The sequence below is a fragment of the Paroedura picta genome, chromosome 4 (genome assembly GCF_049243985.1).
Source record: "Paroedura picta isolate Pp20150507F chromosome 4, Ppicta_v3.0, whole genome shotgun sequence".
NCBI classification, from domain to species: Eukaryota; Metazoa; Chordata; class Lepidosauria; order Squamata; family Gekkonidae; genus Paroedura; species Paroedura picta.
This window is the reverse complement of record NC_135372.1, coordinates 116,057,285-116,081,770: the sequence shown is the minus strand read 5'-3', so window position 1 is coordinate 116,081,770 and position 24,486 is coordinate 116,057,285. Positions and strand designations below refer to the sequence as shown.

The 24,486-nt window shown below is 43.0% G+C and overlaps 1 long non-coding RNA gene across 1 annotated transcript in view; it reads left to right on the top strand.

Moving 5' to 3' along the window:
• The window catches only part of LOC143836862 (uncharacterized), a 79,434-nt gene extending 55,577 nt beyond the window's left edge, over positions 1-23,857 (top strand). The window contains exons 2-3 of the long non-coding RNA XR_013230793.1: positions 20,093-20,221; positions 21,682-23,857. This is a non-coding gene — a long non-coding RNA (uncharacterized LOC143836862). The remainder of the gene's footprint in view (positions 1-20,092; positions 20,222-21,681) is intronic.
• The last annotated feature ends 629 nt before the right edge of the window (positions 23,858-24,486 follow it).

The window sequence follows — 24,486 nt, the reverse complement described above, 5'->3', positions numbered from 1 at the left end:
AGTATAAACAAATAGCCAATGATTGTAGGGAGAGTGTTAGAAAAGCTAAAGCTCAATATTAGGCTAGCAAGAAGTGCTAAACATAGCAAAAAGTGTTCTTTAGTTATATTTCAAGTAAGAAAAAGAGTAGGGACTCTGTAAGGCCACTGCGAGGGCAAGAAAGTGAAATTATAACAGATGATGATGAAGAGAGGGTTGAACTGCTTAACTCCTATTTCTCCTCAGTCTTCTCTAGTGAGGGAAATAGTGCTCAATGTGGCAAAAACATATCAAAACAGGGAGGATGGAAATGGTTGCCTAGGATCATTGTGGGGGCAGTCTATAAACACCTAGTTTCTTTAAATGAAACAAAGTATTGAACTTGCAGATGTACTCTCTGAATCTCCGTCTATTAGTTTTGACACTTCTTGGAGAACAGGTGAGGTGCCAGATGATTGGACGTGGGCAACTGTTGTCCCCATCTTCAAGAAAGGGAAAAGGATGATCCAGGTAACTACCAACCCATCAGCTTGACATCTGTGGCTGGCATAATTTTGGAAAAAATCATCAAACAGTCGGTCCTTGAGCAGCTGGAACAGAGAGCTGTGATTTCTAAGACAGCAAGGGTTTCACAAGAACAAGTGATGTCAGACAAAACTTATCTCTTTTTTTGAGAAAGTGACTGCCTTGCTGGATCAGGGGAATGATGTGGACATAGTTTATCTGGGTTTCAGTAATGGTTTGGATAAGGTTCCATGTGATATTCTTGTTGACAAGTTGGTAAAATGTGGTATGGATTCTAATTCTGTCAAGTGGATCAATAACTGGTTGACAAATCATACCCAAATGGTACTTGTAAATGGGTCGGCATACTCTTGGAGAAGAGTGACAAGTGGAGTGCTCCAGGGATCTGTCCAGGGCCTGTATTGTTCAACATATTTATAAATGAATTGGATGGGGGATTAGAGGGGATACTTATTAAATTTGTAGATGATACTAAACTGGGAGGGGCACCAAACACATGAGAAGACTGAATAAGAATACAGGATGAGCTTGATAGGCTCAAGAATGGGCTAAACTAAATAAAATGAAATTCAATAGGGACAAATGTAAAGTTCTGCATTTAGGTAGGAAAAACCATATATAGCAATATAGGGTGGGGGAGACTTGTCTTGGCAGTAATATGTGCAAAAAGGATCTAGGAGTCTTGAACATGAGTCAGCAGTGTGACTTGGCTAAAAAGGCAAATGGGATTTTGGGTTGTATCAAATGGAGTATTGTGTCCAGATCATGGGAGGTGATGGCACAGCTTTACTCTGCTCTGGTTCAGTCGGGGGAACTTGATTGTTTAGCCTGGAGAGGAGACGACTGAGAGGGGATCTTATAGCCATCTTCAAGTATTTAAAAGGCTGCCATATAGGGGATGGAGCAATGTTGTCCTCTCTTGCCCCAAAGGGATGGACCAGAGCCAGTGGGATGAAATTAATGCAAAAGAAATTCCATCTAAACATCAGGAAGAAGTTCCTGACAGTTAGAGCGTTTTCTCAGTGGAACAGGCTTCCTTGGGAGGTGGTGGGTTCTCCTTCCTTGGAGAATTTTAAACAGAGACTGGATAGCCATCTGACAGAGAGGCTGATTCTGTGAATGTTCAAGGAAGTGACAGGTTACATTGGATGAGACATAGGGTTGTGAGTGTCCTGCATTGTACAGGGGGTTGGACTAGATGACCTAGGGGGCACCTTCTGACTCTATTATTCTATGTTTCTATTCTATGTGGGGATCCAGAGGAAAAGGGCAAGGCACCTGACATCATACTCCATGGGCAGAAATCTATTTATTTGTGGAAATGCTTGTCTAGATACAAATTGAAATGGTGGAAAGATCTGTTGAGTACACGTTGTTAGTAATGGTTATAAAAGTAATGGTCTTCTAGACTTGAGTCTTTATTTTTGTTCTAGCTTCTCTTTCTTTGTGCCTACTTCTTCCCAATACAGTTAATACATTTGATTGTTATATTTGCCCATAAATGACTTAGAGCATGTAAATGGGATAAAATGTCATAAAAATAGTAATGAAAATGAGGCAAACAAACAATGGTAACAATGACAGGATATGAAGCTGTACATTTTGTACTGTACCTAACCATCATTGTGAAACTGAATTTATTGTTTTGTGGATCAGAATGGCTCATTTCAACAAATGTGCATTAGTGTTATGAACATCCCCACCCCCCAATATGGACTCAGGACCAGTTTCTTCAGATGATGACCAGGAGGAACGAAGACCATTCTGAGGGAAAACTGGAAAGCTCAGGGAATGCCTAACACCACTGGACCCTGTCTAGACCCAGAGCCTCTGAACCTCCCCATGAAGGCTTAGCTCTAAGCCATGGTGCCAACATGCTGGAATCCAAGTCAGCCAGCGTTTCACCTTTTAGGGCCAGGTCCTGGACTACCAATCCCTCAAGTTCTCCCTCCAGTAACACTGAAAGAGATGTGGCCAGTGAAGAGGTGATTCAGCAACAGAGAAGCACCTGACAGGCAGCCCACTACTGAGCCAGATCACTGCCTAAGTGCACATAGCTCTTTGTAGGATTGTGGTTCTATCCAGGAATATGTTGGGTCTCTTGCTCTCCAGAATATTTAAGCCCTGAGTTAAGCAATGAGCGTTGCTGATTCAACCAGTTTGTATGGTAAGCTTGCTTCCATTCTACCTGTGACCCAGCCCCCAGATACTGAGTCTGCTTTGAACCTTTGCTATTGGAGCCAGAGATATGCCAATTGTAAGTCTAGATACAACTAAAACACACACACACACACACACACACACACACTGTACTCTTTGAGTGAGATCACTGCATGGAAGCACCAATGTGGCCTATATGGAATTCTCATTTTTAACTGAGGCATCAATTGTCACCAGGATATGAATGAATTTGTCCTTGAGAAGAAACTTTCAAGTTATATTTTTCATCTTCTAGTCTGTTCAAGCCCAACAGGCTGCAAAACTGCTATTGACAAAACTGGGTCAGTTAGGTAGACCCCATGTCTTGGTCTACACAGTAAGATATCTTCCAAAAGCATTTCTGCCATTTGAAATCTGTACTGTGCAACCACCATGATTTAGAACGTTCATGTCAGATCTGGCCAACCAGTGAATTTTCCATACTGGTTCCACTGAAATGGTTTGCGAACTTCAGCAAAGACTTTGATGAAAATGGTTGGCGTTTCAACTATGTCATAAAACCCCAAATGGATCGAGTTTCACATGGTTGCAAATCTTTCTCCTTGCTCTGATCAAAGGTGCATTCAGCAAGGATGAGGCTTTGATACTGCAAGACAGCACATCCCCTGAAATGTTCAAAGTAGAGCCCTGGGATTCAGCTGAGCAATTCCTATTGGGGGTGCTGCAGCTAAACTTAGCAAGGCTGGGGGAGTGGGGGTGATGACAGGAAGATGTCATATTTTCAGTCCATTCTGCATTTCTCCAGGGGCACTTTTTAAATTCCAAAGCCTTCACATCAAAGTTCAAAATGCAGTGTGAACGTAAATGCATTACGGAAGGGAATAGCTGCCTGTCATGTACCAATTTCATTCCCACCCCCCTTTTCTGTGGCTTCAGTCAACAAGCAGCAATAAGAAGTGTAACCAGAATTATTGCTCTGCACCTTCAAAATGCAACTTTTTTTTAGCAAATGAAAAATGTCAGTATTTTCAGAGGAAGAAAACATGTAACTACTGAAAAATTGGTTGCTGACCCATATTCCAGCTGTCAGGCTCCGGAGTAGTTGTATCATAAAGTGATAAGAGCTTCAACCAGCTTAGACTGGTCTGCTGGCTGTGATCAGTGCTAGAAGGCTACTGCTACATATGCCATTGGTAACATTGAGGCCAGGCTTTCTTAGCAGTGCCTCCCAGAATTTAAAATGTTTTGCCCCAAGTTGGCTGGTACTGACATAAGGAGAGCTCTTGTTCTGCCTAAGAAGAGGCAGACCTTGCTCGTTCCTTTTAAATTATAGGACCAAATCCTGATGGTATGTGCAGACAAATAATCTTAATTGCATTTAAATACAGCATGGAAGAAACTAGGGTGATCAAAAGGGTAGGGAGGCATAGAGCCACAGGCTGAAGCCTAATTTCACCTGAAAACCTGCTACATGTTAGAAAGAACTGCCACATATGGTGGCAATCATGGATGGTAGTCCCATCAAGCTCTTCCTATGAGAGATCTCTTTTAGCATGCAAGACAGAGTGGAGCCATAGCTCATCGGTAGAGCATCTGCTTTGCATGCAAAAGGTCTGAGGTACAATTCCTAGGGCCATTCTGCACTCGTCCAAAATAGCACAATGGTTACAAATTGAAATCGCTACTATTTTGCTGTTATGCACAACGTTGTTGACAATCTGCAACACTCCTGAAACTGATCCACAAAAAGCGCTTCATTGTAGCGCTTTCAGGGAAATCCCAAAAAGTGGATTCACTGTCCGGAAAGCGCTACACTCTTGCAACCAATCTGCAACACTAGCGGGAAAGTTCTGTGCGTTACCATTGTTGCAGTTTCTGCAAAGTCCCTCCCCTTAGCATTCTCCTCTGATCTTCCGGCGAAGCGATCGCCATTTGTTTTTCTCTGAGTGAGCGGAGATCAACGCACCGGTGAGCCTTCGTTTACCCAGCGAGGCTTCCCTGGCTGCAGAGCTGTTTTAAGTCACCAAGCACGAAACAACACACAGCCCTGTTTGCTGGTTTATTTTCCCTTTATTTTTTCTGTATTTTCAGCTGAAAATCGCGCCCGTGCCTGGGGGGGGGGTATTATTTCTTTTCCACTCAGGGGGAGTGTGGCAACGATGAAATGGCAGCTCATACACCACCTGCTAGCTAGATGGGTCTCTCAATTGCAACAAATCAACGCAGATTCATTGCAACGTGTGTTTTTTTAACTTCCTTAAAGGGAAAGGGGCTTTTGGGGATCATGATAACAGCCGCCCATTGGCTGCTTGACGGCCAGGGGCGGGACAAGCTCGGCAATATCGCTTCCTGGCTAGCGATTTTTGCTGAGACCGGAAACCTGTGGGAAACGATAGAAATGCAACTGGATTCCACTACAAAGCCAGGTATGCATAACGACGAATTCCACAATTTAAAATGGCGTTTTTTCGTCCCGCAACCAATTTGCCACATAGATCCTGGTGTGGAATGGCCCCTAGTATCTCCTGTTAAAAGAATCAGGTAGCAGGCACTCCTTGACAACAAGTGAAGGGATGGGAGGGATTTAGCCATGGATGCTGCCATTTTTAATGGCACTCTGTTTTTTCGTGAGCTGAAACAGCATTTTAAATTTTATGACCAATGTCAGTGACCCTGCAGACACAAAAACAAGCTATGCACCTTTCAGTTTCCATGTAACCATGCACATTCTCAGTCTAATAGTACATTCTCAGACCTTTCTCCATTTCTCTTCTTCCGCAGACCTGTTGTCTCATTTCCCTATCCTATAAAAAAACAGTGAGAAAATCAATGAGCAAGCAACACTGTACTTTATTATCTGGTGTTCATTTAACTCTGTGTTTACAATATCATTCCATATATGCCCATTTTTGACCCTCTGATGATTATGCATCCTCTGCCACTTCCCGTGTCCCTGTCCACCCCAGATCACTGCATCCCCAGAGACATAGCCAGGGTGGAAAGTTTCTGCCATGTAAAAAGGGGGGGCAACAGAGGAGGGTCTTTGCACAAAGAAATGCAATCCCACTTTCCTGCAAAGATGCATTTGGCCCCGCATCACCGTGAAGTACAGTGGAGCTGACTGGAGCATTTTTCACCCCTGCTGGGACTTCATAGGTAGAAGAGGAGCCAGGCCTGGAAGGCCCAGCTCTTCCCTGTGTGCATGGGCCTGGCCTGGCATGGGTGCCAATGGTGCCCATGGCAGGAAAAGGAAGCCAAAAAAAAAAAAAAAACAGCATTCCCTTGTTGCAAGGTGTTGGAGGCCCTAAAGCAGGCCAGGGCCGGGAAGAGGCTGGGCCAGCAGTGATTTCATATGCAAGCAGTGATTAGCCCTGCTGCCATGTGCTGGCCTGGCCTTTTCCTGCTGTGCATAATCGGTCTTTGTGAAAGCCCTAGTCCCCTGTCACATCATTTAATTACCTGACCTGACAAAATCAGCTCATTGACTGGGTGACAACCTTGGTTTATAGAATGCGTTCTCTGAAAACTTGTGGAAGTTTCCCTATTAGTTTTCTGTGCGGGGAAGGACTGACTAATAGACAGTGGTCTTCTGCTGGTGGTTATTTGAAAGATATCTGGTGTGAATGTTGACAGAAGGAGTGATGATGTGGTTATATTGTTAATTATATTAATTATTTGATTAGATTAATAATTGATTATTACTTATTGCATGGTCTTTAACTATTTGGTGTTCAAGCTTTTGTAAGCCAGATGGAAACATCATGGCTATTGGAAAAGGAAGGAGATAGATATTTTAAGAAATATAAATGTAAAAAAAATTAAAATCAGTTCTGTGTTTGTGATGGCGTGTTTGGGAGGGGGAGGAAGGCCTTTCCCCGACTGCCTATTATGAGAAAGAAAGATTATCACAACAGAGTCTTAACAGATAACCAACGTACCCATTGTGGTAGTGCACCAGGTAACCTTGGGCCAATAATTCACTCTCAGAAACTAACTCATTCTGTGGTGTTACTGCGAAGAACAAAAGAGAGAAAAGAGCCATGCATGCCAACCAGAGCTCTTTGGAAGAATTAGCATTGATAAATACTTAAAATATGCTTCCCTTCAATATATGCTAGAGCAGGCCTTTGCCCTCTCCTGGGAATCTTTCCTCCCATTGCAAAAACTGAACTGGTATCCTTGCCTTGGAGCCAGTTGTATTTTTGGTAGCCTCACATAGTTTAACTGTTCCTTCATCAAAGTGTATGGTCTCATTTGGCTGTGGAATGGAATATGCTCTTCATCTTTATGTAAATTAATATTAAATTATTGATAGTTCTGTCCATGGTGCTCTATTTTACATGCTGACATATGCATGATTTATTCAATGATGTGACATTCCTTAAAATGTGCTCTGTCAAGAAAACTGTACCCCTTAAATGGGAACTCTAAACAATTTTCTGCAACTTCATCTCTACTAGTGCAATCGTAAACACAGTTACCCCTTTTCAAGTCAATTGACTTCAATGGACTTAGAAGCCTATAACTGCACTTGGGATTGCACTATAGCCCTATATCATCTAAATAATGAAAAAAAATTAAATGTTGAAAGACATGAAACAGGGACATTAGCTCCTTTTGCTCACCACCACTTGCCCCTGTAAATAAGTAAGCCATCGCTCTTTCATGTGAGTTTGTTAAACTGATTCATTCTTTGTAGATATCATTAGAATTAATTTTTCAACATCCTGATGATCTGGAGAACTCTCTGACTTTTAGTATGCAAAGTCTTCATACCTTGAAGAGGCCAAAGCCATTCTGAAAGTCACTCTGAGCCTTTTAGGGAAAAACAATTGAAATTGAACTGAAGCAGAATTCAGCAGTGGTTATGTAACATTCCCTTCCCATTTTGCTTCTTTTCTTGAAAAAGACTCCAAGATAGCTTGCTGTAAGTAGCACATTGCCTGACTATCTAAAGCTGATTGGTATAAAATTCAGGACTAATAGTATAATAGCACAGCAATATAGTAGAAACAGAAAGAGCAGTGTAGCAATCTAAAGGTAAATGTTCTCAGTCTTCGGAGTTTACAATGAAAATGCTCTTGGTATAAAAGAGAAAGCCTGGCGGTTACTCAGTAATTACTGCCTCCCTCTCACCTTCATTTATCCCAAGAAGCTTTTTGTCCTTCAGTGTCTGGTCCCAGAAGAAGCAGTAGAAGGTCTACCTGTGAAAGATTTTGGTCCATTCTGCACAGATTCTTTGTAGCAGGAGTGTGGCAAATTGAAATCGCTACAAAAATGCGGTTATACACAACATCATAGACAATCTGCCACACTCCTGAAACCGATCCGCAAAAAGCGCTTCGTTGTAGCGTTTTCAGGGGAATCCCAAAAAGTGGATTCACCCTCCGGAAAGCGCTACACTCTTGCAACCAATCTGCAACACTAGCGGGAAAGTTCTCTGTGTTACCATTGTTGCGGTTTCTGCAAAGTCCCTCCCCGTGGCTCTCTCCTCTGATCTTTCAGCGAAGCGATCACCATTTTTTTTCTCGGAGTGAGTGGAGAGCAAAGAACCGGCGAGCTTTTGTTTACCCAGCGAGGCTTCCCTGGCTGCAGTCCCTCCCCAGAGCTGTTTTAAGTCACCAAGCACCACACAGCCCCGTTTGCTGGTTTATTTTCCCTTTATTTTTCCCTTTATTTTCGGCCGGGGGGGGGGTGTATTTTTTTTTCACTTGGGGGGAGCGTGGCAAAGATGAAACGGCAGCTCACAAACCACCTGCTAGATAGATTGGCCTCTCTGTTGTAACGAATCAACGCAGATTCGTTGCAACATGTTTTTTTTTTAAACCTGCCTTAAAGGGAAAGGGGCTTTTCGGGAGCGTGATAACGGCCGCCCATTGGCTGCTTGTTTGATTGACGGCCGGGGGTGGGACAAAGCTTGGCAAATATTGCTTCCTGGCTAGCGATTTTTGCTGAGACCGGAAACCTATGGGAAACGATCGAAACGCATCTGGATTCCACTACAAAGGCAGGTATGCATAACGACAAATTCCACTATTTAAAATGACGTTTTTTGTTCTGCAACCAATTTGCAACATAGATCCTGGTATGGAATCACCCTTTGTTTTTCTTGCTCCATTTATGATGTAAAAATATATTGTCAGTGCCATGAGGACACCAGTGCCCATTCCAGTGAGGAATTACATATGGCACCAGTGGCAGCTATTGGGATGAGAGACTCTGAGGCAGTTTCCTATGGGAATTAAGAAGAAGAAGAAAAGTTGGTTCTTATATGCCGTTTTTCTCTACCCGAAGATGTCACAAAGTGGCTTACAATCCCCTTCCCTTTCATCTCACCACCTGTGAAGCAGGTGAGGCTGAGAGAATCCCAGATGTCACTGCTCAGTCAGAACAGCTTTATCAGTGCTGTGGCGAACCCAAGTTCACCCAGCTGGTTGCATGTGGGGCCGCTTGCCAGATTAGAAGTCCATGCTCCTAACCACTACACCAAGCTGGCTCTCTGTCCTGCACAGTGGCCTCTCCTTTTCTCTTTAAAAAAATACACCTGCCCACAATAATTTCAAAGGATATACAAACTTGATTTAAAGAGTCCAGGCCTGGCCTGAAAGCTAGGCAAGGTCACCCCAGCTCATTATTTGGATGGGAGACCACCAAGGAATACCAGCAGAACCCAGCAGAAGTAGGCAATCGCTAACCATCTCTGAATGTCTCTTGCCTAGAATACCCTGTGGGTTCCCTATCGGTCAACTTAAAAGCAACTTAAGCTGCAACTTAAAAGCAAAACAATCACAAAAGTGTAAATTGTATGCTCCCCAAAAGTCTTTTATTTGGAACCACACTAGAATAAATTCCTTGTCTGACTGGACAGATGGCAGATGGAGATGAACAACTAAAGGAAAATGACCTATTTATCAGGGTAAACATTTTGTGTGGAATGCTTCAGTACATGCAAGTAAACTGTTGCTCAATTTCAGCCCCATAGGCTGCACATTTTTCCCAGTGAGAGGACTACTTTAGCTGAGCCTCAAGTAATGTAAATAAATGCTGAGTGGGTATTTTAATCCCCTATCTTCTTACAGGTTAACCATTTTACAAGGTTGCACTGGAAGCTAATACCACAACAAATGAAGAACCTGGCTAAGCTGACACCCAGAGCTGGGGATTTTCCCTCTCTACCTGAGCTGGCTGCCTCCCCCCCCCCCCCCAGTGGAGTTCCATGGGCTCTGACTGGGTGAAAAATCACTTGGATTTGCATAAGGTCAAAATCACAGGAATTTGTTCAGAACTCTGAAAGAGAGGCAAGACATTTGGGGGATGATTGCCACACAACACTGCTATTTTATATGTTTAGGGGAGCAAACATCGTGATCTTGCAATGGCATTCAGATCCATGAGCAAACATCTTAACATAGCCCGCGGTGCCGTGGGCGCCGCGGACTAAATAAAGCCATAAGGGCTTAGTGGGAGGAGTTAGGGCGGGATCTGTCCGGGATGAGGAAGGGTGCCGATTGGCCCCTTCCTCTGGACAGACCATCGGCTGGGACAATTGGCAGGCGCTTTGCACCTGCCGATTGGCCCGGCTGATTCCCGCCCTGCCGACAAGGGAGCAACTGCGAGCTGCGCAGAGCATGGCTCGCAGTTGCTCCCTTGCCGGCGGCCTGACGCGTCAGGAGGCGCAAAGCACCTCTGACACGTCAGGCCGCCGGCCAAGGGAGCCCCCGCCAGCCGTGCTGCGCACAACTGCCGGGGGTTCCCTTACCTAGCGCCCGCTGTATTTTTCTTACAGCGGGCTTGATTACTAGTCAAACTATATATTTGGGTATTCATATTAGGAGATATAAATCAATCGGTCTCTTCAGTGGAACATCCTGTTCAACAAAGTCCTGTTCAAGATATAAGCTTTTGTGTGCAAACTTTATTTTGCTGCTTCAGACCAACATGGTGACCCAGCTGAAATCTTTCCAACAACAACCCCTTGCAAATATTTATAGGGAAAGAATAGTTGAGACAAATTCTAAAGTACATTAATATATGTGTTGTTGTTGTTGTTGTTAGGTCCGAAGGCATGTCCGACTCATTGCGACCCCATGGACAATGATCCTCCAGGCCTTCCTGTCCTCGACCATTCCCCAGAGTCCATTTAAGTTTGCACCGACTGCTTCAGTGACTCCATCCAGCCACCTCATTCTCTGTCATACCGTTCTTCTTTTGCCCTCAATCGCCAAGCATCAAAAAATTGAGGCTTTTGAACTCTGGTGCTGGAGAAGATTCTTGTGAGTCCCTTGGACTGCAAGGCGAATACACCGGTCAGTCCTAGAGGAGATCAGCCCTGACTGCTCCTTAGCAGGCCAGATCCTGAAGATGAAACTCAAATACTTTGGCCACCTCATGAGATGGAAGGACTCCCTGGAGAAGAGCCTAATGCTGGGAGCGATTAAATTGACTCTGGGGGATGGTTGAGGACAGGACGGCCTGAAGGATCACGACTTCACACTTAACAAAAACAACTAGTGAGTACATAGGTACAGCTTAACAACCTAACAACTTTACTACAACAACCCTTGAGAGTTGATTTCAACAAATTACTTGCTGATTGCAATTTCAACATTTACTGAATCAATCTGAAGAAGAGAAGGGAAGAGCAGTTTTGATCCCCCCCATGCCCTACCCTAAGCTGCACATGTGTTCCTCATTGCCACTCTGCAGTCCTGGGTGTAAACTGCACGGAGCTTTTATTCCAATCCCAGGTCGATTCAGTCCCTGCCGTCTATACAGAATGCGATTTCCATTTGATTTTGGGTGATTTAAATTTTCCTTCTGCAGCAAGAAGGATTGATCTGGAGTGACACTACCTTTATTGTGTCATATTTATTGTGCGATATCGTAGAGTGCTTTTAATGCTCAATATATGTCAAGATTTGGATTAGAGAAAGCAACCTCCATGGTAGAGATACCTTGATTGGCCAAAGGTGGCCATGTGAGAAGCTTGCCTTAAAGGAGAAGCCCCTAATTTCTCTGAACTTCTGTTGGTCTTGGATTTTTTCTCACTCCTCTGCCTTCTTCGATCCTCCCCACCCCCCACCCCCCCCCACCCAAGAAAAGAAAGAGGCTCCCTGCTTGGCTCCTCTCACCCCCCTTCAAGAAAAGAAAGAAAGAGGCTTGGCTCCCCCCCCCCACCTTCTGAACTACCCTAACCACGTGCAGAACACTTTCCTGTTTCAATGGGGAGGGGCTGGAAGAGGAAGACCCAAGTTCAAATCGATCTGAATTCAACAGGATTGACAATGGAATAAACAAAGTAAGTGCAGACTCTGCCCTGGAAATAACCTTTCCAGGGGCTGAAAGAGCTACAAAAACTTAGAAGAACATAGGAAATGGAGGGATTCTGTGGTCAGAAGGTGCCCAGTGCCTGTCAACACTAACCTCACTGGTACTGTTGAAGCTGACACAGGGATGTCTGCATGGATCCCTTGTCCCATGATAAGGCCAAACAAAACAACAAAAACTCACATAATATTTACAGAATGTTTGTTTCCCTTACAATTCAAAGCAACTGAACAGAAACAATTTCATTAAGTCTGCTTTCCCATATCTGTAGCATGTGCTAAATATGATCACTCAAAGCTGAAAACAGATTTTTAAAGTAAATCAATGGTTAAAGTGAAGTGATTTCTTCTGATCCATGGGACAGATTTCAGATGTGTTGCTGGAACCATAAGTGTGAAAAGTAGCTTAAAAATTGCTTATGTTTGCTGGATCCTCTGCAATTATAATAATTGACATAACTAAGACATCTTGAACCAAGTTTTTTTTCTTTTTCAGAGAAGCTGTTCCAAACAATACATGCACACTTCAGTTCACCCATCAATATTTAATAGTTGTTTAGTCTGCATTTGTAATAATCAAAGCACTGTGGCAGAGCAAATCAGGTAAAATTCCTCCCAGCTGTAATTCCATTGATTTCTGCAGTTCTTCTTTTATATGTGAATATTATGAGGCATCAGGTGAAGAAGGCTTACATACCATCTTGAGAAGTAAAGAGGTCATCAGGATAATTGCTCACCAGACTTGGAAGCAATCAAATAAACCATGAGAAATGTGGGCAATGATAAGGTATGTCTGTAGATGGTTAAAGATACAGTGTTTGTATGAAAGGGTCAACATAATCTCATAAAATGGGACAAAGAGCAGCATTTTTTTCAGGCATTACATTCCAAGCATATGTTCAGTGAAGTTAATTCACTTCTGTTGTGTTGATTCACAACATTTGTTTGAATAATTAGCTCATCTCCACTGTCTGTTAGTGCTGGAAAGAGGCCAATAGAACACAGGCTTTGTTTGCAAAAGATCCTAGGTGAGAAAGTACAAAAACCTCTTGTTTCTCTTAATTTTTGTATCCCAGTGTGACTTCCCCACATCCTCCCTTGTGCCCCAAAGTACCACTAAAATGCTGATTCTAGGATATTTATTTATTTTATTTATTATTTTCTAGACTGTCGCTATCAGCATAGCCATCTCAGTGCAGTTCACAACAATGTTAAAAAATACGATTAAATTATATTACAATTCAAATCAACTAAAACAGTTAACTGGTTAATTTAACATATAGCTGGTGGCCCCAAATAGTTCTTCAGATTGGGGCAGGCAATAAGCTGTTGAGTTGAAACGGGGGAGGCCAGTTTTGTTCATTTTTGTCCAGACTGGCCTCAACCATAGGCCTGCAAAAGAGCTCTATCTTGCAAGCCCTAAGGAATAGTGTTAATTCCATCAGTGCTCTGATATCATTGGGGAGCTCATTCCACCAGGCTGTGGTCAGGGCTGTAAAGGCCCTGGCCCTGGTCAAGCCGTAACTAAAACCTTGAAGCAAGCCCAGAACTCCACTGGGAGCCAATGCAGCTGCCACCAGTCTGATATGAGCCCTCCATGGTGTCCTAAGGACCCATGTGGCAGCATTTTGGACCAGTTGTAACTTCCAGGTTAGGGTCAAGGGTAGGCCCATGTACAGCAAGCTACAGTAGCCTAGTCTTGAATTGACTGTCACATGGATGACTGTGGCCAGATGTTCCAGGGACAGATAGTGTGTTAGTGGCTTGGCCTGACAAAGATGAAAAGAAGCCTGCTTTGTTACTTTCATGACTTGAGTCTCCATTGATAAGGAGGCATCAAAAATCATGTTTTTGGCTGTCTGTACAGTTGACAGTTGCACTCCATCCAGGCATGGCAAGCATACTTCCTGATCTGACCCCTTCCTGCCTAGCTCCAGAACCTCCATCTTCAAGGGGTACAACTTCAAGCAACTACACTTGAGCCACTCCTCCACTGCTTCAAAACACCCAGCCAACGAGTCTGGAGGAGCATCTGGTTGACCATCCATCAGGATGATACCTGAGCCCTTAGCTGCAGATCAGTCTGGCGAGCAGGCACATAACGATGTTAAATAATGTTGGGGAGAGAACTGCCCCCTGCGGAACTCCACATTGGAGTTGGACTGCAGTTTAATCCCAAATGGCGATAACCATAAAAATCTTTCTTGTAAATTAAGCAAGAGTTGTCAGAAAAATTTGGTACCTGTCCTAAAGTGACCCTAGCATATCTAATTAATAGGATCTTAAGTAGCAGCAGTATTTGGAAAGACCTTTACTAGTTGTGTAGGCAGCAAGGATGGTCAAAATTCTGTCACCTTAGCTGCCCCCTCGTCTTAAACAGGAAACCCTGTGAGTAGCTTGAGCCTGTTTAGGGGGCCAGTCCTTGCAAGCCCCAAGATCAATAGGGGGTAAGTGGATTAAACCATAGAGTCCTGGGTAAATCCAAGAACATCACTTGATGTGATGATGCTACTTCCAGTTTGATGCCAGAATTGACATTGCTTCCTGGCACCCTCTCATTTTTACCCATTTCCCTCCACTCACTATAACAGGAGACCTGCCCCCACTGGCTTGGTACTATGTTACACACAAACACAATTCCCATGGATAGGATCGGGATCCTCTGCAGCCCCCTATACCACCCCTGTCAAACCATGCTCAGAAGATCCCTTCAAACTTCCCCCTCCCTGCAGACCTACTCTTTCTAAATATTGTTTGGCAACTGCTTAAGGTGGGCAAGTTCTAGGCAGGGAGGTCTGAAGCTCAGGCTGCAAGCAGTTGTTGCTGTCAAGCATGGTCTGTCGTATCTCTAGTAGGCAGTACTGTGCTAGATTGATCAGTTGTCTAACTCAGTACAAAGCTATGCCATAAGCTGCCTCAAGTAGGCCTCTGAGGAGGAGGTGGTGTAGAAATATCTTGTTCTAAATAAAACTGAAGTGTTTCACCGGGTTTATGGTTGAGGCCTACAGTAATATCAAGTTGCTGACTATTCTGCCTGTAGCCACCAGGCTATACTCCTCAGTGAGGGCCGCGTTAAGTGGATCCCCCCTTCTCATATAAAAATACTCTTAAAGACAATATTAGCCATGTGCTTTTAAAGCATCTTAGCTGTACTGAAATAATTATAATTTTTATTTTTGCATATTTTTGGAACGTATGTATTTTATTGATATTGCAAACCGCCCTGAGTCTTTTTGAGAAAGGGCAGAATAAAAGTCAAAACATAAATAAATGTGTTGATTGTGTATTTAACAGTCATTTCTTTATGGTGCTCCTAATATTGTAATGAAATCCTAGATAGCTCCTCTCAAACAAACAGAAATTCTCTTGATGTATCTGAGTTTGATTTCCAATTTCTCTTTTATCGATTAAAAATAATCTGGAAGAATTGTGCATTCCTTTTGTTGCTTGGTATCTTATGTGTTTTGTGAAGAGTGTAACTAAGCAACAGTTAAAACAGCAGTAACTGCACCTGCCTTGCAAGAATGGTCACCTTCCTTGTTCTCAAAGTCCATTGGAATGAATCAGCTATCTGTGCCAAGTGTAATCAGGAGAAAACTGTCCTTTTGAAACAAAGAAAATTGAGTAAAATTAACAAAATTGAAGCTAGGTTTGTGGATTTCTAGCAAAACACCGGTCCTTTTCACCAGGCTGAAAATCATGTGGAATGAGCACACATGTTGGGGATAGAATCACACTAGTTGTCCCTGCTCTCACACTCAAGATGTCTATTGTAGTAATGCTGCCATGTTTACAAATTACATATTCAAAATTTGAATTTAAATGGCTTGCCACGTCTGTCTGTTCTTGAGTTCGCCCCTCTATATGATTGCATTGACATTTTGCAATGTATTTTAGGAAACATTACAAGTATATTTGCATTTCTGTGGCATTCATTGTCATGAAGATAGCATACTGGTAGCTGTTGTTGGTACCTGCCAGGATATACTGGCTTGCTGGAGTTGATGGGAGTTGCTTAGAGATGCCAAAGCCCATGTGGGACCTGGGTATCCTGTAGAATGAATCCTCATCTCCGGAATATAAAGATCAATTCCCCTGGAGAAAATGGGTGCTTTGGATGGTAGACTTTATGGTATTGTACCCCACTTAGGTCCCTCTCCTTCTAGTCTCCATGTCCAAATATTCAGGAATTTCTCAGCCTGGATCTGGCAACCCTACCCCCACTCCACCCCTACGGGTGGCCAGGAGGGAGCTGACAACCCCAGTTCAGTTGATGTTTATACGGCCTCACAACTGAATTTGGAAACTGCAAAAAATGTCATTTCCATTTGCTTCAGTAGAAAGGCTTGCTTGAAAATACTTGAAAAAGTAACATACAGGACCACTAGAACATGTAAGGGCCTATCTGGTGTTTAACGAGGTATGACAAGTTAATTCCTCCCTATAGAAACAAAGCAAGCTTAGTGGCCTAGAGAAGGAGCAGGTTGTTGGAATATCAAGACTGCTAGGGAGGTGGCTGAAGCAGCACATTTCTGTATATACTTGTACACATTTTTCAAGCATCCAGCCAAACACAGGCATTGCCTGATGAAACCTTTTGAGTGTTCAGTAGGGATGCTCAAATTACATGCATATGGATTGGGGGCTGATCATAGGGGTGTTCACCCATCATTCGTTCTTTACCTTCAGTGAGCTAATTAATATGTGGGGCTTCTAGGTGGGGGCAGCGGATGTAATCCCACACCCCTTCCATACAATCATGGTGCAGTTTCCAATTGTGTAAAAGAGGCTTTCATCAGGTCATGCCTTCTCATGCCTTCTCCAGGGCGATTGTCCCCAAGACAATCCGTTTTCCCAGGGACCTTAAACTGCACAGGAATAAACTAATTGTGTAGGTATGAATGTAGGTACTCATACTGCTTACGTACAAGTTCCCCATATAAACTTAATGGAAATGATATTATGCCCATGTGGGATTAAAAAACAGCTGTACCGCTCACAAAATGACTTTTGAGGAGGGTCAAACTGATCCCCTCCTAGTCCGTGGTGTTTCAACATTTGCAGTGAAATCTCATTTTCTATTAGATTAAAATAGGACTGTATTGTAATGCACAAAGGACCCATTGGCTTTCATCTGTTTTCCATTCTGTTAGGCCTTTTCATGGGGAATCAAAGGGAAATTGGATTGATTGCTTAAAGCATCTATCTCACATAGCATTGAAAGTTCCACAGTGAGTGTGCATGGTGAGAGGTGATATCTGTGTGATAGATTACAGATCCGATTGTGATAGGCTGTATTTTTCAAGGTCTCTTGACAGCCTTCCTTGCACTTTACCCATTAATCCAGCTCATCCAGCAGTTTCCAACAGGAACTATTTTTTAAAACTGCTGTGTTAAAGAATTGTAATCCTCTTCCTTTCAAATATGAAATTCCCCCCATCTCCCTTAAAGATGATCCTGTGCTGTGCCTCATGATGGTGAGTAATTTCAAGCATCATTTTGTACCTTAGCTAGTCAATTTAATTCCTGATTATTGCCCCCTGCATTTGAAATGTCTCCTGTAGGAAATATTCTTAAGTTTATATAAGTGTGCTGGCGAGAAGCCAGAATGCATGCAATACTGGAATTTTGTGATTGGAACTCCTAAATGTATCTTTTGGCCCTCAGTGCCAGCTGTGGGGGTGTGATGGAAGGATCTAAATGCTGACGCAACAGCAGCAGTTAGTGAGGAGTTAAAATCCTCACTAGGCAGACTGATCCAGGGTGACAGGCCCTGAGCCCTGCGATAGGCCAGCCACTGCTGGGTATATACTGGCTGTGGGCTGGAGGGAAGACAGAGAGGTCCGATTTTGATTCTTAGCTGATAAACTCCTCTAGTGAGAAAACAGAGTTTTCAATTGAGAGCTATTCCACACAGTGTCTGGACAGCTACTTGGCAATGCAAATTTAGTAGATACTCCAACATTAGGCCAAAGTGGAAGCTGAATCCTTTAGGCCAGGGGTAGTCAACCTGTGGTCCTCCAGATGTCCATGGACTACAATTCCCATGAGCCCCTGCCAGCATTTGTATTTGCTGGCAGGGGCTCATGGGAATTGTAGTCCATGGACATCTGGAGGACCACAGGTTGACTACCCCTGCTTTAGGCTGATCCTGCATTGAGTAGGGGTTGGATTAGATGGCCTGTATGGCCCTTCCAACTGTATGATTGTATGATAGGATGCAGAGTGTGGTAAAGAGAAAGGCGGGGGATGGTAGTGATCAAGAATAGAAATCTATTATGACCTTTATTGGTATTATACTTGCTATCTCCCCCCACATAATCTCAGTAATCATTACACTGTTACATTTTATGGAAAATTTGGTTGCTTTGCTACTAGGAGGAAGCAGACTCCTAGACTCCCGGTATTTGTGGATTGAACCATTTGCAGTGATCCTGGATATGGATCCTCCTCAAATTTTAGGACAATTAACAATGCTTTTGTGAGATGCTCCCATGTGTACAAGTAGAATGTGAAAAATTTGTATTTGGTTTTGTTGTACACATTCCACTTAATTTTGTTCTATATTTACTTAGGCTTTCCATGATAATTGTGTCTGCTTCCTTGTGGACTGAGGATCATGGCTTTGAAATATGAAAAGAGTATAAATTGCTGCTTAAAGAGAACAGGCAGAACTCTCTTAGATTAATTTAGTTAACTATTGTTTCTGCTCGCCAGAACAAAAGTAAAATTAAAGCAATTTAGAGGGCTATTAACCTGGGGAATAGGTTAAGTGCTTTTGAGAACAAGCACCCAGTGTTCATTAGTCCAAAGAACCTCCTGGAATCAGAACTATTTGATAACCCCAAATTGCTTTGTGCATAAAGAAGTAGATGGACAAATGTGTCCAAATACTAGTAGTGATCTTTGTAGGAGCTGAAAAGAAAAGAACCCTCATGAACTGTTTATAGGGCCATTTCAGCGAAACAATCCCTAACACCTTTGAGAAGAACTGAAGATATATACATTTTGACACCAAAGTTTAGTTCCACTTCCCTCTAATATTATCTATAGCTTCTGGCTATAGGAAAATGATTGATTCTTCAACTGTGACCTGGATTGTGTTCAGCTTTTCTTCTAATACAATTGTGTTTTGGCCTGATACAGTGTGGTGTGTGTGTGTTTGATATTTCAAACGTTTTATTATAAAAGAAGATCTGGATGTTTTGCTAACCAATACTTAAGCACAAGTAACTCTTTAAGCAACTTCTATCAGGCACCTGAAGAACCTCAGGATAGGAGAACTTCACTTGGTTGTAAGGCCTACATAAAAAAACCATCATGTATCACACCTACTTTGTCAGATTTTCCCAAGGAGCTTGGAACATCAGCTGAGCTGTGACATTAAGTCAGACCTCCTTCTACAAATCTGCTAGAGACTTGTGTTTAAATATTCCTAGAAAACCAACAACAAATAGTTCTTCCAGTATACCAAACATGGACAGGCACTATGATTAGTAAAGTTGATCTATCTTGTAGTGCTCAATGGTCTTTTGCTGAAAAGTGATCAGATTCATGCTTGTATGCTGAATGCTCTTTTATCTGAATCCCTTGCTAGCAGTTTTCTGTCAGACAGCAGTCTCCCAGGAAACCAAACATCCCCCCAAAATGCCCTTTTTCCTACTGCTATGCTCCTACCACCCATTTCACTAATGTCATACCAGAGTCCTCTCCCCATAGTGGTTCTTCCAAGAAAGGCAACTCCCCCAAATGTATAATTAGCAAAGACAGATTCTACTCCTGCCCAGATCAATCCTCCCACATTTAGCCTATCTTTCTGAACTCTGTGGAAACCATACATGACTTTTGCCAATCCTTTCCCTTCAGTCATGGTTGATATTAGCAAACAAGCTGCTGTCCTGCAACAGACAGAGATGTAGCACACTGCCAATGAGATTCAGCCTGGGTTTTGCAATTGCAGCCACTGTAAAGCCAGACATGTATCTTGTTATGGAGCAGAAAGATCGCAGATTTCAGGTTCTGGGAGAGGAGAAGGCACTGAGTCTTCTTTCTTCTGTGCAGCCAGGAACTCATGAATTGCCTTCTCTATTTGCTTCCTGAAGTTGTGGTTAAGTTTTGGATCAATCATCTGAGAAATAATTCTGAGCACTGCAGCTTCCAGCATCCCTGATTGTGTCACACTCTGCCCTGGGCCATTCCGCAACTGTTTTTTGTTCATTGTTGGGTTCCAGGTGAGTAGATAAAAAATTGTCCACTTTCTGTCTCAAATTCTGATAGGCTAGCTTGGTGTCTACATCAGCCAGGCAGTCCCTATGGAAAGCGTTGAAGAGGCCATGGGTGCCCCACTATCAGGGCAATCAGCGGAGCATTACCAGGGGGCAGCAAGGCCAAGTCAGTAGCCCTGGACCTCATGGAGCTCCCCCCCCCACTCTGACACTGCCTAGACAGAGGCCAAGCCACCAAGTTCCACCATCCCCCTGCCCAGGCCTCCCAATGCTGTCCAAAGGGCCACCACACTGCTGCCAAATGAAATGTTTTTCATTTGCTGCCAAAAGTTTAGAGGGCCCCCAATATTTGTAGATCGTCCCTTGGTTTCTGCATGGTCTCCCATTAAATATTACTGGCCTAATAGATTTAAAGAGCCTCTTGTGGCGCAGAGTGGTAAGGCAGCAACATGCTGTCTGAATCTGTCTGCCCATGAGGTTGGGAGTTCAATCCCAGCAGCCGGCTCAAGGTTGACTCAGCCTTCCATCCTTCCGAGGTCGGTAAAATGAGTACCCAGCTTGCTGGGGGGTAAACGGTAATGACTGGGGAAGGCACTGGCAAACCACCCCGTATTGAGTCTGCCATGAAAACGCTAGAGGGCGTCACCCCAAGGGTCAGACATGACTCGGTGCTTGCACAGGGGATACCTTTACCTTTACCTTTAATAGATTTAAGATCAAGAACTTATTTTCCCCCCTTTTTGTAATGCTTTCTCTGCACGTTTTTGGCTTTGAACACATTCTTGTCTCAGTTTTACTTGTAAAGATAGAGTATGGCTATGGAAATGCAGTTTTAATGAACAGACCTTGATGAACCTCATCTATGGTCACCGTAAGTGTCATACCAGACATTTGTCCATTTCTTCACGTTTTGCTTTGAGTGTCTCTCAATGAGAATGCAGCACAAAACAGTAGCATTGCAAAAGGGCATGTAAATATTCAACCTGGATACAGATTAGAAAATAAGAATGTCAATCATCCTGGAAATAAAAATAATACCATGATGTGACTTGAGTGACCAATCAGTGGAAAAACACCTTTCCCCAAATTGCCTTTCCATCTTGTTTGATAAAATTCTCTGTGTTAACTTAGGCATTGCATACTCATAAACTATCTTCAATCCAACAGGATCATCCAGCATGATATATTGGATTGGATCCAACCAGTTTTTCTGCTGGTAAAAGGGAGGAGGGGTCCCCTTTGATCACCTATAAAGGCTTTGCTGAAGCTCATGGAACTTGCATGAATAAAAGCCATGCATAATGAGGGCTGTAGTACAGAATTGGACAAGACTGAACATAGAAACTGGATGAATCCTTTATGTTTTCAGAGAAACAACAGATTTTCATAAAGAAAAAGGGGGTATGATACAGAAATATTGTTGTCCATAGTATGTCCATACATTCTATCTTCTTCTCTGTTTACAGGTTTCCCATGTTCTTTACCTGCTCCAAATCCTATTTATTCAATGGAAACAATGACCAAGAGAAATCGATGTGTCCTAGGGGAAAGGACATGTTCTTCACCATCCCAACGTCACTTCTCTTGAACACCCTTGATTATCTCTTCTTGCTGTCTTTCGTTCTGCGGGATGAGAGTAACCACAGCTGTCAATACCAATGACAACCTTTGAATGGTTTTGCCATATGAGCAAGAAAAGGAGGCAAGTCCAGCAGTTGTGTTGCTAGGAGCAGTTTGTTTGCTTTCCATTCTAACAGCTCTTACCGACTGGAAGGAGAGTGATTTGACCTTACTCCATTTTTATAGCTGTAAGAAATTATTGCCTTTCCTTTAATGTCTGCCTGTGCTACAAGGAGAGTCTTGTAGAGTAACTGACCTTGTAGCTCAGCTAACCTTATAATTGAGTAATTATTACAAATGAGTTTTCATGGGCAGAGCAATTTGTTGAGACACAGGAGTGCTGATCTCAAAAAAGAAAACAAAGTGGCATTTCTATACAATACTCTGTCTTCATCTTTAATCTTCCCCTTCTTTTGCGCTGCCTTTGTTTGATATCCTCAGCTTAAAATGAACACCTTTGTTTTCCACACCTGGCAGGGAAGAGATGGTTTCCACCAGCAGTACAGAGAGGCACTGGGGAGGTGGCTAGAAAGGGAGGGCAAAGATCATCTGTAGTGATCTTGCTTTGGGAGCTCTGCATTACTTGGCCATATCTTTCTGAAAACAGAATTGGTTTTGAGGGAGTTTGGGAAAATGATCACACTATAACTGAAACTCTAAGCCTTTCAGGGCAAACAATTCACTTAGCTGCTCAGCTGTACAAGAGAGGGGAGACATTTAGGGTTCTATTGCAGGATGCTGAGAATTTTTCACAAAAATGCACCCAACATTTGAACTTTGCATGTCTGGAGCTCTGAGCCGGGAAACCAGAAATGAAATTGACCAAGGCTGTTTTAGCTAAGGAGCAGGTATCTTGGTGTGAATCCAAACCCTGCTATATTGTTCTACAGAAGCCACAATTTGGTTTGTGACAGGTTCAGCTATTGACAAAAGAATCCTTGGAAACTGGGTTAAAGATGCTGTGAACACTATCAAGACCAGCCCAAGAAGTGCAGCCAGTCAGGAAAAGGGGAAATGAAAATGAGTCATAATAAATGTAGACCATAGGGCAATGCTGAACAAATATTTCCTGGAGTGAAATGACCTCACACACCCGTTTCTCACTTGTGAACCATGTGAATGAATAATTATAGTTTGGCAACTAGTCATGTTGCCTATGGGCAAAATTACTGGGTAAAGTTGGGTGAAGGTCTGCAAAGCCCAATGAATGACGAAAGTTTCAAAGTTTAGAGCAGAACAAAGTGGACAGCTTCCTTTCCCGCTACAACAACCCTGTGTATCTGCATGAAAAGAGCCCCTTTCTGACGTTTCTTTGAAATACAGTTTTGAGCTAGGTGGCTGGAGAACAAACGATTGCAGGGCAGAGCTAAATTATGTTTTTTTCACTGCCCACATATTCATGTACTATGCTGTTTTTGTTTTCTTGGTCATTTAATTTATTTATTATCTATGTCATGTTTATTTATTATCTATGTCAAGGGCCTCTTGTGGCGCAGAGTGGTAAGGCAGCAGACATGCAGTCTGAAGCTCTGACCATGAGGCTGGGAATTCAATCCCAGCAGCCTCATGGTTGACTCAGCCTTCCATCATTCCGAGGTCAGTAAAATGAGTACCCAGCTTGCTGGGGGGTAAACGGTAATGACTGGGGAAGGCACTGGCAAATCACCCCGTATTGAGTCTGCCATGAAAATGCTAGAGGGCGTCACCCCAAGGGTCAGACATGACCCGGTGCTTGCACAGGGGATACCTTTACCTTTAACTTATGTCATGTTTCAATACATTTGTAGAATTCATATCTGTAGAAATATTAAGCCTGTGTTTTCTTACTGATTAAGCAGGACCTGGGAGGGAAGAAGGCATAATATAATAGCCCAGAGGTCCCCAACCATTTCAAGTTTGTTAACATCTTTGGAATTCTAGCACAGCAGCCCAAAATGGCTGCTGTAAAAGGCGGAGCCACACGCAGAGAGGAAGTTCAAGTGAAGGGGACAAGAAGGATAATTAAAAAATATATACTGGGAAAGAGGAGTGAGAGAGAATAAAACCAACATTGGTGGTAATTCCAACTGAAACAATGTTATTTTAGTCTGCACAGCCAGTGACCAATCAAAAGCCCTGCTGGGCCAGAACCTCACATGACTCCATCCACTTTCTAAAAAACTTTTGGAGGGAGACAGGAAATATGCTGGAAGGTACCATGAAGCCTACAAAAAACACCCCTGCAAAAAAAAAAATCTTAACCTGGACATAGACCCGTTGAATGGGAATGCACTAGAAATAATAACTATAATTGATGCTGCTGCTAGCTACAGGTGTGTTTTGAAATGGTTTCAAAATGTTATTTCAAAATTTAAAGTAATATTATCTTTACTGTTCATTGTACACTGAGCTGAGCTGGCTTGCTAGGAGGATGGTATATACATTGAATTAAATAAATAAATAACTATTGGGGAACTCTAGTATAGCCTGATTTCATCAGATCTTGGAAGTTAAGCAGAATTGGTACAAGGAAGGGGACCACAAAATAAGGCTCTGTGGGGGAAGACACTAGCAAACTGCCTCTGCTTCTCACTTGCCTTAACAGCCCTTTGCTGGGGTTGCTGTAAGGTGACTGCAGCTTGACAGCACATTCTTATGTATGTAAGCACAGC